Source organism: Rutidosis leptorrhynchoides, chromosome 2 (genome assembly GCF_046630445.1).
Source record: "Rutidosis leptorrhynchoides isolate AG116_Rl617_1_P2 chromosome 2, CSIRO_AGI_Rlap_v1, whole genome shotgun sequence".
Lineage (NCBI taxonomy): Eukaryota > Viridiplantae > Streptophyta > Magnoliopsida > Asterales > Asteraceae > Rutidosis > Rutidosis leptorrhynchoides.
Genome location: NC_092334.1, coordinates 657608995 through 657628618, shown reverse-complemented (window position 1 = coordinate 657628618; position 19624 = coordinate 657608995).

Sequence of the window (19624 nt, the reverse complement as noted above, 5' to 3'; positions counted from 1 at the left end):
GGCACAATTCTGTGAATCGTCTTTCGTACGTGGTAATATCAAATCCTTGGGTTCGTAACCCTCTAAGTTCTGTCTTGAGCTTATTGACCTCGGTTCTGGGACGGTACTTCTCGTTCATCAAGTGCTTGAATGCTGACCACGTTAGTGCGTACGCATCGTCTTATCCCACTTACTCTAGATAGGTATTCCACCATGTTAACGCAGAACCTGTGAAGGTATGCGTAGCGTACTTTACTTTGTCCTCTTCAGTACACTTACTTATGGCAAACACCGATTCGACCTTCTCGGTCCACCGTTTCAATCCGATCGGTCCTTCGGTTCCATCAAATTCCAAAGGTTTGCAGGCAGTGAATTCTTTGTAGGTGCATCCTACACGATTTCCTGTGCTGCTAGATCCAAGGTTATTGTTGGTATGTAGTGCAGCCTGTACTGCAGCTATGTTTGAAGCTAGAAAAGTACGGAATTCCTCTTCATTCATATTCACGGTGTGTCGAGTAGTCGGTGCCATTTCCTTCAAAATAGTCAAATGGGACAAGTTAATCATACAGAATATTAAGAGTAGTTAATAGTATTTCGTAGCATAATATGAACTCATTTATAAAAGCTTTTTCTTCATATTAGCGTTTTATAAGTTTAAATTCGGGTAGTACCTACCCGTTAAGTTCATACTTAGTAGCTAATATACAATTCAACTACTACAATTCTATATGAAAAACTGATTATAATAATATTTCGTGTTCAAACTTTTATACAATATTTTACAAACTTATAATACCGCTTATTTTACATAAAGCATGAAATATAGCACACAATAACTTTGATACAAGATAGTTGTGAAGATAATTCTAGCTAGTACACAAGTCGTTCAGCAAAGGCAATAAAGACACGTAATTCATACGTCCAGAAACAAGTCATGCATTCTGGTTTTACTAGGACTACTTCCCATCCTTGGTCTTGTGGAACATAACCGTTATGGCCGTTGATAAGACAGCGTGTTGTAACGTCGTCAAAGGGACGAGGGTTACGTAATGTCCAACAGTCCCGTAACAATCTAAAAACCTCATTTCTTACCCCAATTACCGACTCCGTCACTTGTGGGAACGTTTTGTTTAATAGTTTTAGGCCGATGTTCTTGTTCTCACTTTGGTGAGAAGCGAACATTACTAATCCGTAAGCATAACATGCTTCTTTATGTTGCATGTTAGCCGCTTTTTCTAAATCACGAAGTCCAATATTCGGATATATTGAGTCAAAATAATTTCTTAACCCATTGCGTAAAATAGCATTTGGGTTCCCCGCAATATATGCGTCAAAGTAAACACATAGTAACTTATGGATTTCCCAATGTGATATCCCCCATCTTTCAAACGAAAGCCTTTTATAAACCAAGGCATTCTTGGAACGTTCTTCGAATGTCTTACAAACTGATCTCGCCTTAAATAGTTGTGCCGAAGAATTCTGACCGACTCTAGACAAGATTTCATCAATCATGTCTCCGGGTAGGTCTCTTAAAATATTGGGTTGTCTATCCATTTTGTGTTTTTATACTGTAAAATAGACAAGAGTTAGATTCATAAAAAAAATACTTATTAATACAAGCAATTTTTACATATATCATAAAGCATAAGCACTATATTACATATATTACGCCACACGAATACAACTATCTTATTCCGACTCGCTTGTTTCTTCTTCTTCGGTTTTGGTTCGTTTTGCCAAGTTTCTAGGGATATATGATGTTCCCCTAATACGAGCCGTCGTTTTCCACATTGGTTTAGAAAAACCTGGTGGTTTAGAGGTTCCCGGGTCATTGTTACAACTTAAGGAATTCGGGGGTTGACGATACATATAAAGTTCATCGGGGTTGGAATTAGATTTCTCTATTTTTATGCCCTTTCCCTTATTATTTTCTTTTGCATTTTTAAATTCAGTTGGGGTAATTTCTATAACATCATCGGAATTCTCGTCAGAATCCGATTCATCGGAGAATTGGTAATCCTCCCAATATTTTGCTTCCTTAGCGGAAACACCATTGACCATAATTAACCTTGGTCGGTTGGTTGAGGATTTCCTTTTACTTAACCGTTTTATTATTTCCCCCACCGGTTCTATTTCTTCATCCGGTTCCGATTCTTCTTCCGGTTCCGATTCTTCTTCTGGTTCCGACTCTTCTTCCGGTTCCTCTTCGGGAACTTGTGAATCAGTCCATGAATCATTCCAATTTACATTTGACTCTTCATTATTATTAGGTGAGTTAATGGGACTTGTTCTAGAGGTAGACATCTATCACATAATATCAAACGCGTTAAGAGATTAATATATCACATAATATTCACATGTTAAAAATATATAGTTTCCAACAAAATTTGTTAAGCAATCATTTTTCAAGTAACCACGGTCGAAGTCCAGACTCACTAATGCATCCTAACAGACTCGATAAGACACACTAATGCAAAATTCTGGTTCTCTAAGACCAACGCTCGGATACCAACTAAAATGTCCCGTTCTTATTGAATTAAAACGTTCCATATTAATTGATTTCATTGCGAGGTTTTGACCTCTATATGAGACGTTTTTCAAAGACTGCATTCATTTTTAAAACAAACCATAACCTTTATTTCATAAATAAAGGTTTAAAAAGCTTTACGTAGATTATCAAATAATGATAATCTAAAATATCCTGTTTACACACGACCATTACATAATGGTTTACAATACAAATATGTTACATCGAAATTAGTTTCTTGAATGCAGTTTTTACACAATATCATACAAACATGGACTCCAAATCTTGTCCTTATTTTAGTATGCAACAGAGGAAGCTCTTAATATTCACCTGAGAATAAATATGCTTTAAACGTCAACAAAAATGTTGGTGAGTTATAGGTTTAACCTATATATATCAAATCGTAATAATAGACCACAAGATTTCATATTTCAATACACATCCCATACATAGAGATAAAAATCATTCATATGGTGAACACCTGGTAACCGACATTAACAAGATGCATATATAAGAATATCCCCATCATTCCGGGACACCCTTCGGATATGATATAAATTTCGAAGTACTAAAGCATCCGGTACTTTGGATGGGGTTTGTTAGGCCCAATAGATCTATCTTTAGGATTCGCGTCAATTAGGGTGTCTGTTCCCTAATTCTTAGATTACCAGACTTAATAAAAAGGGGCATATTCGATTTCGATAATTCAACCATAGAATGTAGTTTCACGTACTTGTGTCTATTTTGTAAATCATTTATAAAACCTGCATGTATTCTCATCCCAAAAATATTAGATTTTAAAAGTGGGACTATAACTCACTTTCACAGATTTTTACTTCGTCGAGAAGTAAGACTTGGCCACTGTTGATTCACGAACCTATAACAATATATACATATATATTAAAGTATGTTCAAAATATATTTACAACACTTTTAATATATTTTGATGTTTTAAGTTTATTAAGTCAGCTGTCCTCGTTAGTAACCTACAACTAGTTATCCACAGTTAGATGTGAAATGTCCCGTTCTTATTGATTAAAAATGTTCCATATTAATTGATTTCGTTGCGAGGTTTTGACCTCTATATGAGACGTTTTTCAAAGACTGCATTCATTTTAAAACAAACCATAACCTTTATTTCATAAATAAAGGTTTAAAAAGCTTTATGTAGATTATCAAATAATGATAATCTAAAATATCCTGTTTACACACGACCATTACATAATGGTTTACAATACAAATATGTTACATCGAAATCAGTTTCTTGAATGCAGTTTTTACACAATATCATACAAACATGGACTCCAAATCTTGTCCTTATTTTAGTATGCAACAGCGAAAGCTCTTAGTATTCACCTGAGAATAAACATGCTTTAAACGTCAACAAAAATGTTGGTGAGTTATAGGTTTAACCTATATATATCAAATCGTAACAATAGACCACACGATTTCATATTTCAATACACATCCCATACATAGAGATAAAAATCATTCATATGGTGAACACCTGGTAACCGACATTAACAAGATGCATATATAAGAATATCCCCATCATTCCGGGACACCTTTCGGATATGATATAAATTTCGAAGTACTAAAGCATCCGGTACTTTGGATGGGGTTTGTTAGGCCCAATAGATCTATCTTTAGGATTCGTGACAATTAGGGTGTCTGTTCCCTAATTCTTAGATTACCAGACTTTATAAAAGGGGCATATTCGATTTCGATAATTCAACCATAGAATGTAGTTTCACGTACTTGTGTCTATTTTGTAAATCATTTATAAAACCTGCATGTATTCTCATCCCAAAAATATTAGATTTTAAAAGTGGGACTATAACTCACTTTCACAGATTTTTACTTCGTCGGGAAGTAAGACTTGGCCACTGGTTGATTCACGAACCTATAACAATATATACATATATATCAAAGTATGTTCAAAATATATTTACAACACTTTTAATATATTTTGATGTTTTAAGTTTATTAAGTCAGCTGTTCTCGTTAGTAACCTACAACTAGTTGTCCACAGTTAGATGTACAGAAATAAATCGATAAATATTATCTTGAATCAATCCACGACCCAGTGTATATGTATCTCAGTATTGATCACAACTCAAACTATATATATTTTGGAATCAACCTCAACCCTGTATAGCTAACTCCAACATTCACATATAGAGTGTCTATGGTTGTTCCGAAATATATATAGATGTGTCGACATGATAGGTCGAAACATTGTATACGTGTCTATGCTATCTCAAGATTACATAATATACAATACAAGTTGATTAAGTTATGGTTGGAATAGATTTGTTACCAATTTTCACGTAGCTAAAATGAGAAAAATTATCCAATCTTGTTTTACCCATAACTTCTTCATTTTAAATCCGTTTTGAGTGAATCAAATTGCTATGGTTTCATATTGAACTCTATTTTATGAATCTAAACAGAAAAAGTATAGGTTTATAGTCAGAAAAATAAGTTACAAGTCGTTTTTGTAAAGGTAGTCATTTTAGTCGAAAGAACGACGTCTAGATGACCATTTTAGAAAACATACTTCCACTTTGAGTTTAACCATAATTTTTGGATATAGTTTCATGTTTATAATAAAAATCATTTTCTCAGAATAACAACTTTTAAATCAAAGTTTATCATAGTTTTTAATTAACTAACCCAAAATAGCCCGCGGTGTTACTACGACGGCGTAAATCCGGTTTTACGGTGTTTTTCGTGTTTCCAGGTTTTAAATCATTAAGTTAGCATATCATATAGATATAGAACATGTGTTTAGTTGATTTTAAAAGTCAAGTTAGAAGGATTAACTTTTGTTTGCGAACAAGTTTAGAATTAACTAAACTATGTTCTAGTGATTACAAGTTTAAACCTTCGAATAAGATAGCTTTATATGTATGAATCGAATGATGTTATGAACATCATTACTACCTTAAGTTCCTTGGATAAACCTACTGGAAAAGAGAAAAATGGATCTAGCTTCAACGGATCCTTGGATGGCTCGAAGTTCTTGAAGCAGAATTATGACACGAAAACAAGTTCAAGTAAGATCATCACTTGAAATAAGATTGTTATAGTTATAGAAATTGAACCAAAGTTTGAATATGATTATTACCTTGTATTAGAATGATAACCTACTGTAAGAAACAAAGATTTCTTGAGGTTGGATGATCACCTTACAAGATTGGAAGTGAGCTAGCAAACTTGAAAGTATTCTTGATTTTATGTAACTAGAACTTGTAGAATTTATGAAGAACACTTAGAACTTGAAGATAGAACTTGAGAGAGATCAATTAGATGAAGAAAATTAAAGAATGAAAGTGTTTGTAGGTGTTTTTGGTCGTTGGTGTATGGATTAGATATAAAGGATATGTAATTTTGTTTTCATGTAAATAAGTCATGAATGATTACTCATATTTTTGTAATTTTATTAGATATTTCATGCTAGTTGCCAAATGATGGTTTCCACATATGTTAGGTGATATTGCTCTAAACATACATATTATTCGACGCAATATCACTTATATTTCATAGGTTTTTATCATCTACAAAGACATTCAATGCGCATTTCACGAGAAAAACGACAAAAGTGGATAAGAGCTTGCTATTTGAAGATTCGACGATAAAACGATAGTTTTAACCAGATTTATATCAAGAAACGTTTATCCGAATGAAAGTACAAGATAGATGAAGAAAAGAGTTCAAATGTAAAGTGCCAAGTCAGTACACGTCAATACGAGGTCATCAAAGAACAAACGGAAAAAGAAAAATAAAGAAAACTGCTTTTACTCTTACACGAATAGTGTAGGTCTACACGAATAGTGTAGAATATTTGTTCTTACACGAATAGTGTAGGTCTACACGAATCGTGTAGAATATTTGTTCTTACACGAATAGTGTAGCCATACACGAATCGTGTAATGTTAGGCCAGATTACTGTTCCAGTTTCCAGAAGGGGGCGGCTGCTTTATCTTTTAAAATCAATTCTTTTGTAAATGGAGCTGCAAATGGACAACACTTTTGACTCACCTACTACTTCTAAATCATGTTAAATAGAGAGTACGTTCAGAGACAGAAAGAGGATACAATATTACACACATATTTTCATACAACAATTATTATACGCAAGTTATTATTCTGTAATCAATTACTCTATTAGTTCAAGGTTAAAAATAGTTGTAATATTAAGGGTGTATTGTTCGTGATTAAGGGTGTTATTGTACGCGTGAAAGGGGTGTTATTATTGTAATTTTTCTACCATTTGAAGTTAATGCAAGTGAAGATATTTTAGTAAGTTTACTCTGTTAAAATTAGCGTTGTTATTATGTTTGCATATCTATATTTTTATGTCTACCCTAGTGTAATGAATAGCTAAGTTTCTCTAGTGTTTGCTTAAATGTAGAGCCCCTAGTGAAATGGATTGTTACCATCTGTAAAAGTTAAAATGTAACTTTAGTATTTTTAATATTGAGCCTAGTTAAAAAGAACCATTTTTATGTAATTAGGTATTTAACCCTTGCCACTTAATTTATTAAATTCAAATAACGAAAGTTATTTTTATTTACATAAATTAAGCTTCAACATTAAAAGTGATCTAGACGAATTTATGGATAATTTATTAACACCAATTTAGAAATAAACTTCGGTGGTTTGGGTGATATCAATAAATTACATGACAGTGAAATTATAAAAAGGGAAACCGTTATAATTTGGGTATTGGCGAAGGTCAAAACTAGGCTAGGTCTCAATTTAAATACTTGGGGAATAGTAGCTTTCTAAAAAGAATCCGATGAAAATTAGATTTTATTTAGTTAAGTTGTAACCTTATGTTTATTCGAGAGAAAAATGTAAAGTTTGATACTAGAACATTTTAATAGGGCGTAAAACTTAAAACAATCCATGGACCTAGGGGTGACACAATTAAGTAAACACTCCCAATTATCTTATTTATATTTGTTATAAAAGTATTATTAAAATTATTTACGAATTATCTTTTTAAAATATAAAAAAATACATAAAAACAATTATTTTTCGTAACAGTAATCTGTCACATCTTTTTACTCATACATGAATCGTGTATAGTCACACGAATCGTGTAAGGCTCTGACGCGGCTACAGTACAGCTAGGGTTAAATTTAGGGTTTTAATTATTTAATTATATATATTTAGGTTATTAGTTATTTTAATTAAGTTAATTAGTTTTACTTATTATAAAATACCTTAATAAATGTTTTAATCTTAAAATTAGTATTAATTATTATAAGTTTATAAATTGTAACTAGTTTATAATTAGTAAATTAATTAAATTCCTTTTAATTTGTATTAGTTTTACTAAAAATGCATTTTAGTTAATTTAAATAAGTTTCTATTATAATTGCTCAAAACAAAATTCTAAATATATAGTTTCATTAAAAATTACTATTTTACTAATTACCATTTAGTAACATAATTAATGCATCATAATTAGTTTATTTTCATTTAGTTCCTTTTTAAGTTAATTTTTGTAATCTTGTAATTTTATTTAGTAAATTAGTTTTAGTTATTTTCTTTTACTGTTATTTTACAATTGCCTAATCCAAAACCCCCTTTAATTAAGTTTGACATCAAAGACTATTAAAAACCATTAAACACTCCATCTCCCTGTGGAACGAATCGGATTTACCAACAAACTAAACTACACGGATAGGACTAGTTGCCTATATATATGTGTGAAATCAACCTAAAATCTATAAAATACCACATATACAATAAATCAATTCGTGTAACAAAACAACTCAAATCCGTTCATAAATAAAGGATACGTTTCCGCACATCAACTTTTTGGCGCCGCTGCCGGGGAGTTGGCAGTAAATAAATAGATAATTTTTCTGGTTCGTAGTAATAGTTGGATTTGTACGTGGACCGGGTTGTTGGATCACCAATTTTATTGGTCTTTGAAGGATCCTGCCCCTCTGCTGCATCTTTTGGCTATTCGAAACGTGGGCAAAAATCAGAAGGATAATCTGTTTGTTTAAAGGTTTTTATCATTGTTTTTATGTTATTCGATCCTCTCGAGGAAATTCATTTCCAAGAAAGTTCAAAATTTTTGAATAAATCCTTTAGTTCTTTGTACAATTTCCCAAATTGTATGATCCGTTCAATCCTAAACTCGTTAAACTTAAATCCGGAATCTCAAAGAATTAATAAAGGATAAAAACAACAAAAAGAAATAGGAAGTACTAGTAATTTTAAAACACCGAAAAATACTAAAAAAAGGAGAAACAAATAGGTAACCCTAGATAAACCTTCAGTGTTGTGATTTCATAAAAGAAATTAATGTGTGAACTTACGTTCCTCCAACGCTGAATTAACACCTTCACATCCTGAACCCGAAAGAAAACTCCACGAACGCTTAAGAGCTCAAGACGTAGATACTCTTGCTAAAAATTTAGAGTCACTTTCCTTAGAATCCGACTCTGAACCAATAATTCAACCAATCATAGAGCCGATTATTAAAGAAGAAGAAGAAATGGCTGATACAAATCAAACGATGGAAGCATTAATGAAGGCCACAAGAAAAGGTCAAGGCCACGCAATCATCCAACCCACGATGAGTGATGGCTTTGAAATAAAAGGTCAATTTTTACACATGGTAACTAATACATGTCAATTCGGTGGAGCCCCAAATGAGGATGCTAACGAGCATCTTCGTAAGTTTGTAAGCATTTGCAAGCTTTTCAAAATCAAAGATGTCACCGATGAAGTTGCATGTTTAAAAATCTTTCCATGGTCATTAAAAGATGATGCAAGAGATTGGCTAGACTCATTACCAGAAGGTTATATTGAAAACTGGAATGATATGATGGATAAATTTTTGTCAGAATTCTTTCCTGCTTCAAAAGCAGCAAAATTACAAAGTGACATAAATCACTTTAAACAAAAGCCTAATGAAACTCTTTATGAAGCTTGGACCCGATTCAATAAAATGCTTCGAATATGTCCTCAACACGGGTTGAATATATTCCAAAAGGTCTAAATATTCTATAAAGGAGTCAATGTGGCAACTAGAAAAGATATAGATGTTGCAGCCGGAGGTTCGATCATGAAGAAAACACCTGAAGACGCTCACACAATCATTGCTGATTTAGCTTCCCATTCTCATAATTGGCATCAAGAAATAGAATTTTCTAGATCATCAAATGTTGCTAGTATTGAAAGCAATGATGAAATTGCTTCTTTAAAAGTTCAAATAGCAAATCAAGCAAGGCAAATCGAGAAAGTAACCAAGGAAATGCATGCTATCAGAGTAGGATGTGAACTGTGCCAAGGTCCCCATCTTACTAGAGATTGTGATCAAAGTACAATGGAAGAGCAAGCAAATTTCTTAGGATACTTACGAAAAGGTGAAATGAACTTCAGTGATTTTCCAGCTATAGAAGCAAACAACCGAAAATATCCTCCTATAAACAGCTATCAAGTAGGAGGACCTTCAGGAAATAATAATAATTATCAAAATAACAATAACTATCAAGGAGGAAATCCAGGTTACCAAAACAATCGGAATTTTCCAAATCAAAATCAAAGAAATCCACCACCAGGTTATAATAACCGAAATCAACCTCAAAAAAATTACCAAAATAATTTCCAACAAAATCAACCACAACCACTAGCACTTATGCAACCACAACCATTAGCAATTATGCAACCTCAACCCGAGAGGAAATCTGGTTTAGAAGATCTCTTAAGAGATTTTATGGTTAAGCATGAGCAAAATGCAGAGCTCCAAACTCAGCAAATTCGAAATCAACAAGCCACGATTCAGATTTTAGAAAGAGATGTTGGAAGGATCTCACAGTTACTAGCAGAGAGACCACCAATTGCAAGTAATCCTCCGGTTATACTAAAGAAGAAGGATCCTCAAGCTCCAGCATATTCACAAGTGAATGCTATTTATAGTTTCTGTGAGGATGAAGCAAGTTTCAAAACACCGGAGCATAGTCCTATTTTTACTCTTGGGTGTGAAGATGATGATGAAGAGTGTGATGAGTTTATATTTTCTGATTTATCCAATATGGCAGATTACACTCCTTATCAAGAGATTGATGGTACCCGAGTTGAAAGTATGAAAAGTATAACATGTGAAAATGAAGAGATCCGAGTTGGTGACATAACTCCCGAGTATGCTGATTATTTGATGAGGCTGATGTCGGGAAATCATGCAGAAGTGCAGAAAATAGAAACCACCAAGCCTTCCGAATTTAGGGTTGATGATGATTTGAAGGTGATCAAGGAAGAAGCGGAAGATACGGTGAAGCAAGCACCTAAAGTGGAAGACTATAAAGAACCCATTCCATACCCACAAGCACTTGCATCCGAAAAACCAAAGGAGAATCATTGTAAGCCTTTAAATACGGATAATATCTGTGTAAATGTACCTTTGGTTGATGTTGTTGCAGGTATGCCAAACTATGGGAAATTCTTGAATGATTTGATGGCAAAAGAAGGAGTGTGTGAGCAGGCATCATCTGCGTTTCTTAAAGCAGAATGTGATGCTATTGTGAAAAAGAATGAATTGCCACCTAAGTTAGGTGATCCTGGACCATTCATAGTACCTTGTAAGCTTAATGAATCTGAAATTCTTAGATCATTAGCTGACTCAGGTGCAAGTATAAATCTCATGCCTTATTCCATTTACTCGCATTTGAACTTAGGCGAACTTAAACCGACCAATTCAGGCATTAGATTCATTGATCAGTCGGTTAATAAACCTATAGGGATTGCTGAAAACTTAGTAGTAAAAACAGGTGAACTTGAGTTTCTAGCTGACTTTGTAGTTGTAGATATGAAAGAAGATAAGTTTGTACCTATTATTTTAGGTAGACCATTCTTAGCAACTGCAAGTGCTTTAACAGATTGGAAAATAGGAAAACTAGTTTTGAAGGATAGAGGCAAGAGTGTAACCTATCAAACTGAGTTTAGTATGAACCCACCACTCACACCGATAGTTTCAGTGAATATTGTCGATCATGCTAAACCCATTAGGCAACAAGCTAAGTGTGGGGAGGACGGTAAAGAAAAGCTTGATAGTAAACCACTCAATGATTGTGTTGTTGAGAAAACCATGAAGAAGTTATATGGTAGGATTAGAAATGCTATGTCGAAAAAAGATAAACATTTGAGAGAGAGATTGATTTCAAACCTATCAAAACTTGAGAAATATAAGTTGAAAAAACTGGTTGAAGAGTCAAGATTTTCGGACTCTTGGTTATTATCAAAAATTAGTGGTAAGAATGGTTGCAGTAATGGTTCTATTGGAGTAAAGAAGGGTGATGTTTATCACCCCGACGTTAGTTAAAATTAGGGTGGAGTCGCGTGAACGACTCGCTAATAAACTTCACAAATTGTAAATAGTCCCATTCGTGTGTCTCGTTTTTATTTTAAATTCCTTTTTATTTGTATTTCTCATATACTTGTTTTAAAATTTAAAAATGTTAATCTTTTTAACACAAAAATAGAGTGTTTTTATTTTATTTTAAATTTGTTTTCGAAAAATATTAAAACTTTAACTTTTAATGAATTGAAATTTTATAAATTGAATTTAAAAATTTATAAACGGATTAAGATCAGGTATAACAACCGAATTTCCGTTACAAATATAAATTTATAAAAGATATTTTAAATTTAATTGATTATAAGTTATATAAAAAAAAATATAAAATGAAAAAAGTAAAAAAAAAAAAAATAGTTTGTAATAACATAATTTTTTGGTGTGTATTGAAACTTATTATGTTTTTATTTTTTATATATTAGCAAGAAAATATAGTGTGGGGTAAAAATGTGTTGTACGATTGAAGTACAACCCCATATTTTATGTGTTTTTAACATGGTTTTGACAGGTACAGAAGAAAATGCAATTAGAGGAAAAGAAATATCGAAATACATTGTGATACAAAAATTGGATACAATCATAGGTAAAACAATTTAATAAAATCCAAATCGGTTAACAAAGGAAGTTCCAAATATTCTACACTTTTTGTCCTCTCAAATTTATAAATTATTATCTGATTTTATGTAATGAGGGCATTACATAATCTTAAGTGTGGGGTGGGAATATATAAATTCCCGAGAACTAATAAGTTATTGGTTTTTATGAAAATTTGAAAATTTTTAAACAAATATATCAAATGAATTTTTAGGGTAACTACGAGCGATTAAAGCATAGGTGTCAAAAACCGAAATTATCGTCTCAATACATTAAAAACGCATAAGTTATTTGTTTAAAACCTATAAAAGGAAACCAAGTATAACAAGAATTTATAAAACCTTATGTTGAGAACCATATATCACATGTTTCTATGAAGTTATTGCAGATATCATTGCTTTGGAACGTATAAACCTGAATATTCTACTATTACGAGTAATAGAGGATGAATCAAGTCCATCCTGTAAGGAAGTAAGGTCTTCCAAATTGACACACTTGCTAACTTTTATTAGAAGATGTAGTCCAGAACAGCTGTAGGTTGACGAAAAATCTTGAAAAGTCATCCCTAAAATCGGCTGGAAATCCACCTAACCTCAGCATCAAACAGGGTTTTTGGTGGTCAGACTTATCCTAACCATGAGATGGATCTGTCTCGTACAATGGGGGGGCACAATGCAAATTAGCTTTTAAGACTAATGAATCTAATCCCCAGATGGATGATCTCCGTAAAGATTAACCGCATCTATGTTTGACCGCGGTCAACATACATATGCCATAACAAATTGAGGTGTGCAAACTCATGGTTCACCGATGATATTTGGACACGATATAATTTTGTTCTAAAACTTATGCTATTTTATGAATTATATTTGTGTAAAACCATTTTTTGGACATTCGGCTTCAAGTTCCATGATACTACAATCATAGGGGCGAATAGCTTGCTAATCGCCGACTGAGACTTCGGTTTTCAGTTACCCTCAACCGGAATTTGAGGTTAAAACCAGAAAACGTGTCTAGTGTAAAAACTAGCATGACATTTTATAAAATCATAAAACGTTTTCATAAGGTCCAATTTTCCCTAAGGATCCAAATTTTTAAACCCTAATCACGAGTTTCATGTTTGTTTCTGTTGTCAGAATTTCATTTCGTGTGGTGTGCGTGTGATCCAATAAATATTGTGTTGTGTAATATATTTCATATAGCGTGTGTTTCATTTCGTGTAGTGTGTGTTGTGTGATCTAAATGTTCGATAAAGAAAAATATATAATGTTCTAACTCTGTTAAAAGATGTAATTGCTTGAGGACAAGCAACGTTCTAGTGTGGGGTATTTTGATATTGCTCTAAACATACATATTATTCGACGCAATATCACTTATATTTCATAGGTTTTTATCATCTACAAAGACATTCAATGCGCATTTCACGAGAAAAACGACAAAAGTGGATAAGAGCTTGCTATTTGAAGATTCGACGATAAAACGATAGTTTTAACCAGATTTATATCAAGAAACGTTTATCCGAATGAAAGTACAAGATAGATGAAGAAAAGAGTTCAAATGTAAAGTGCCAAGTCAGTACACGTCAATACGAGGTCATCAAAGAACAAACGGAAAAAGAAAAATAAAGAAAACTGCTTTTACTCTTACACGAATAGTGTAGGTCTACACGAATAGTGTAGAATATTTGTTCTTACACGAATAGTGTAGGTCTACACGAATCGTGTAGAATATTTGTTCTTACACGAATAGTGTAGCCATACACGAATCGTGTAATGTTAGGCCAGATTACTGTTCCAGTTTCCAGAAGGGGGCGGCTGCTTTATCTTTTAAAATCAATTCTTTTGTAAATGGAGCTGCAAATGGACAACACTTTTGACTCACCTACTACTTCTAAATCATGTTAAATAGAGAGTACGTTCAGAGACAGAAAGAGGATACAATATTACACACATATTTTCATACAACAATTATTATACGCAAGTTATTATTCTGTAATCAATTACTCTATTAGTTCAAGGTTAAAAATAGTTGTAATATTAAGGGTGTATTGTTCGTGATTAAGGGTGTTATTGTACGCGTGAAAGGGGTGTTATTATTGTAATTTTTCTACCATTTGAAGTTAATGCAAGTGAAGATATTTTAGTAAGTTTACTCTGTTAAAATTAGCGTTGTTATTATGTTTGCATATCTATATTTTTATGTCTACCCTAGTGTAATGAATAGCTAAATTTCTCTAGTGTTTGCTTAAATGTAGAGCCCCTAGTGAAATGGATTGTTACCATCTGTAAAAGTTAAAATGTAACTTTAGTATTTTTAATATTGAGCCTAGTTAAAAAGAACCATTTTTATGTAATTAGGTATTTAACCCTTGCCACTTAATTTATTAAATTCAAATAACGAAAGTTATTTTTATTTACATAAATTAAGCTTCAACATTAAAAGTGATCTAGACGAATTTATGGATAATTTATTAACACCAATTTAGAAATAAACTTCGGTGGTTTGGGTGATATCAATAAATTACATGACAGTGAAATTATAAAAAGGGAAACCGTTATAATTTGGGTATTGGCGAAGGTCAAAACTAGGCTAGGTCTCAATTTAAATACTTGGGGAATAGTAGCTTTCTAAAAAGAATCCGATGAAAATTAGATTTTATTTAGTTAAGTTGTAACCTTATGTTTATTCGAGAGAAAAATGTAAAGTTTGATACTAGAACATTTTAATAGGGCGTAAAACTTAAAACAATCCATGGACCTAGGGGTGACACAATTAAGTAAACACTCCCAATTATCTTATTTATATTTGTTATAAAAGTATTATTAAAATTATTTACGAATTATCTTTTTAAAATATAAAAAAATACATAAAAACAATTATTTTTCGTAACAGTAATCTGTCACATCTTTTTACTCATACACGAATCGTGTATAGTCACACGAATCATGTAAGGCTCTGATGCGGCTACAGTACAGCTAGGGTTAAATTTAGGGTTTTAATTATTTAATTATATATATTTAGGTTATTAGTTATTTTAATTAAGTTAATTAGTTTTACTTATTATAAAATACCTTAATAAATGTTTTAATCTTAAAATTAGTATTAATTATTATAAGTTTATAAATTGTAACTAGTTTATAATTAGTAAATTAATTAAATTCCTTTTAATTTGTATTAGTTTTACTAAAAATGCATTTTAGTTAATTTAAATAAGTTTCTATTATAATTGCTCAAAACAAAATTCTAAATATATAGTTTCATTAAAAATTACTATTTTACTAATTACCAATTAGTAACATAATTAATGCATCATAATTAGTTTATTTTCATTTAGTTCCTTTTTAAGTTAATTTTTGTAATCTTGTAATTTTATTTAGTAAATTAGTTTTAGTTATTTTCTTTTACTGTTATTTTACAATTGCCTAATCCAAAACCCCCTTTAATTAAGTTTGACATCAAAGACTATTAAAAACCATTAAACACTCCATCTTCCTGTGGAACGAATCGGATTTACCAACAAACTAAACTACACGGATAGGACTAGTTGCCTATATATATGTGTGAAATCAACCTAAAATCTATAAAATACCACATATACAATAAATCAATTCGTGTAACAAAACAACTCAAATCCGTTAATAAATAAAGGTTACGTTTCCGCACATCATTAGGTGACTCACATAGGCTGCTAAGAGCTGATCATTGGAGTGTATATACCAATAGTACATACATCTAAAAGCTGTGTATTGTACGAGTACGAATACGGGTGCATACGAGTAGAATTGTTGATGAAACTGAACGAGGATGTAATTGTAAGCATTTTTGTTAAGTAGAAGTATTTTGATAAGTGTATTGAAGTCTTTCAAAAGTGTATAAATACATATTAAAACACTACATGTATATACATTTTAACTGAGTCGTTAAGTCATCGTTAGTCGTTACATGTAAGTGTTGTTTTAAAACCTTTAGGTTAACGATCTTGTTAAATGTTGTTAACCCAATGTTTATAATATCAAATGAGATTTTAAATTATTATATTATCATGATATTATCATGTATGAATATCTCTTAATATGATATATATACATTAAATGTCTTTACAACGATAATCGTTACATATATGTCTCGTTTAAAAATCATTAAGTTAGTAGTCTTGTTTTTACATATGTAGTTCATTGTTAATATACTTAATGATATGTTTACTTATCATAGTATCATGTTAACTATATATATATCCATATATATGTCATCATATAGTTTTTACAAGTTTTAACGTTCGTGAATCACCGGTCAACTTGGGTGGTCAATTGTCTATATGAAACATATTTCAATTAATCAAGTCTTAACAAGTTTGATTGCTTAACATGTTGGAAACATTTAATCATGTAAATATCAATCTCAATTAATATATATAAACATGGAAAAGTTCGGGTCACTACAGTAACTACCCGTTAAATAAATTTCGTCCCGAAATTTTAAGCTGTTGAAGGTGTTGACGAATCTTCTGGAAATAGATGCGGGTATTTCTTCTTCATCTGATCTTCATGCTCCCAGGTGAACTCGGGTCCTCTACGAGCATTCCATCGAACCTTAACAATTGGTATCTTGTTTTGCTTAAGTCTTTTAACCTCACGATCCATTATTTCGACGGGTTCTTCGATGAATTGGAGTTTTTCATTGATTTGGATTTCATCTAACGGAATAGTGAGATCTTCTTTAGCAAAACATTTCTTCAAATTCGAGACGTGGAAAGTGTTATGTACAGCCGCGAGTTGTTGAGGTAACTCAAGTCGGTAAGCTACTGGTCCGACACGATCAATAATCTTGAATGGTCCAATATACCTTGGATTTAATTTCCCTCGTTTACCAAATCGAACAACGCCTTTCCAAGGTGTAACTTTAAGCATGACCATCTCTCCAATTTCAAATTCTATATCTTTTCTTTTAATGTCAGCGTAGCTCTTTTGTCGACTTTGGGCGGTTTTCAACCGTTGTTGAATTTGGATGATCTTCTCGGTAGTTTCTTGTATAATCTCTGGACCCGTAATCTATCTATCCCCCACTTCACTCCAACAAATCGGAGACCTGCACTTTCTACCATAAAGTGCTTCAAACGGCACCATCTCAATTCTTGAATGGTAGCTGTTGTTGTAGGAAAATTCTGCTAACGGTAGATGTCGATCCCAACTGTTTCCGAAATCAATAACACATGCTCGTAGCATGTCTTCAAGCGTTTGTATCGTCCTTTCACTCTGCCCATCAGTTTGTGGATGATAGGCAGTACTCATGTCTAGACGAGTTCCTAATGCTTGCTGTAATGTCTGCCAGAATCTTGAAATAAATCTGCCATCCCTATCAGAGATAATAGAGATTGGTATTTCATGTCTGGAGATGACTTCCTTCAAATACAGTCGTGCAAACTTCTCCATCTTGTCATATTCTCTTATTGGCAGGAAGTGTGCTGATTTGGTGAGACGATCAACTATTACCCAAATAGTATCAAAACCACTTGCAGTCCTTGGCAATTTAGTGATGAAATCCATGGTAATGTTTTCCCATTTCCATTCCGGGATTTCGGGTTGTTGAAGTAGACCTGATGGTTTCTGATGCTCAGCTTTGACCTTAGAACACGTCAAATATTCTCCTACGTATTTAGCAACATCGGCTTTCATACCCGGCCACCAAAAATGTTTCTTGAGATCCTTGTACATCTTCCCCGTTCCAGGATGTATTGAGTATCTGGTTTTATGAGCTTCTCTAAGTACCATTTCTCTCATATCTCCAAATTTTGGTACCCAAATCCTTTCAGCCCTATACCGGGTTCCGTCTTCCCGAATATTAAGATGCTTCTCCGATCCTTTGGGTATTTCATCCTTTAAATTTCCCTCTTTTAAAACTCCTTGTTGCGCCTCCTTTATTTGAGTAGTAAGGTTATTATGAATCATTATATTCATAGATTTTACTCGAATGGGTTCTCTGTCCTTCCTGCTCAAGGCATCGGCTACCACATTTGCCTTCCCCGGGTGGTAACGAATCTTAAAGTCGTAATCATTCAACAATTCAATCCACCTACGCTGCCTCATATTCAGTTGTTTCTGATTAAATGTGTTGAAGACTTTTGTGGTCGGTATATATAATACTTTTGACCCCATATAAGTAGTGCCTCCAAGTCTTTAATGCAAAAACAACCGCGCCTAATTCCAAATCGTGCGTCATATAATTTTGTTCGTGAATCTTCAATTGTCTAGACGCATAAGCAATCACCTTCGTTCGTTACATTAATACACAACCGAGACCTTGCTTTGATGCGTCACAATAAATCACAAAATCATCATTCCCTTCAGGCAATGACAATATAGGTGCCGTAGTTAGCTTTTTCTTCAATAACTGAAACGCTTTCTCTTGTTCATCATTCCATTCAAATTTCTTCCCTTTATGCGTTAATGCAGTCAAGGGTTTTGCTATTCTGGAAAAGTCTTGGATGAACCTTCTGTAGTAACCAGCTAGTCCTAAAAACTGGCGTATGTGTTTCGGAGTTTTCGGGGTTTCCCACTTTTCAACAGTTTCTATCTTTGCCGGATCCACCTTAATACCTTCTTTGTTCACTATGTGACCGAGGAATTGAACTTCTTCCAACCAAAATGCACACTTTGAAAACTTAGCGTACAATTCTTCCTTCCTCAATACTTCTAACACCTTTCTCAAATGTTCACCGTGTTCTTGGTCATTCTTTGAGTAAATAAGTATGTCATCAATGAAAACAATGACAAACTTGTCAAGGTATGGTCCACACACTCGGTTCACAAGGTCCATGAACACAGCTGGTGCATTAGTTAAACCAAACAGCATGACCATAAACTCGTAATGACCGTAACGTGTTCTGAAAGCAGTCTTTGGAATATCATCTTCTTTCACCCGCATTTGATGATACCCGGAACGTAAGTCAATCTTTGAATAAACAGACGAGCCTTGTAGTTGATCAAATAAGTCGTCGATTCTCGGTAGTGGGTAGCGGTTCTTGATGGTAAGTTTGTTCAACTCTCGGTAGTCGATACACAACCTGAATGTACCATCTTTCTTCTTGACAAACAAAACAGGAGCTCCCCACGGTGATGTGCTTGGTCGAATGAAACCACGCTCTA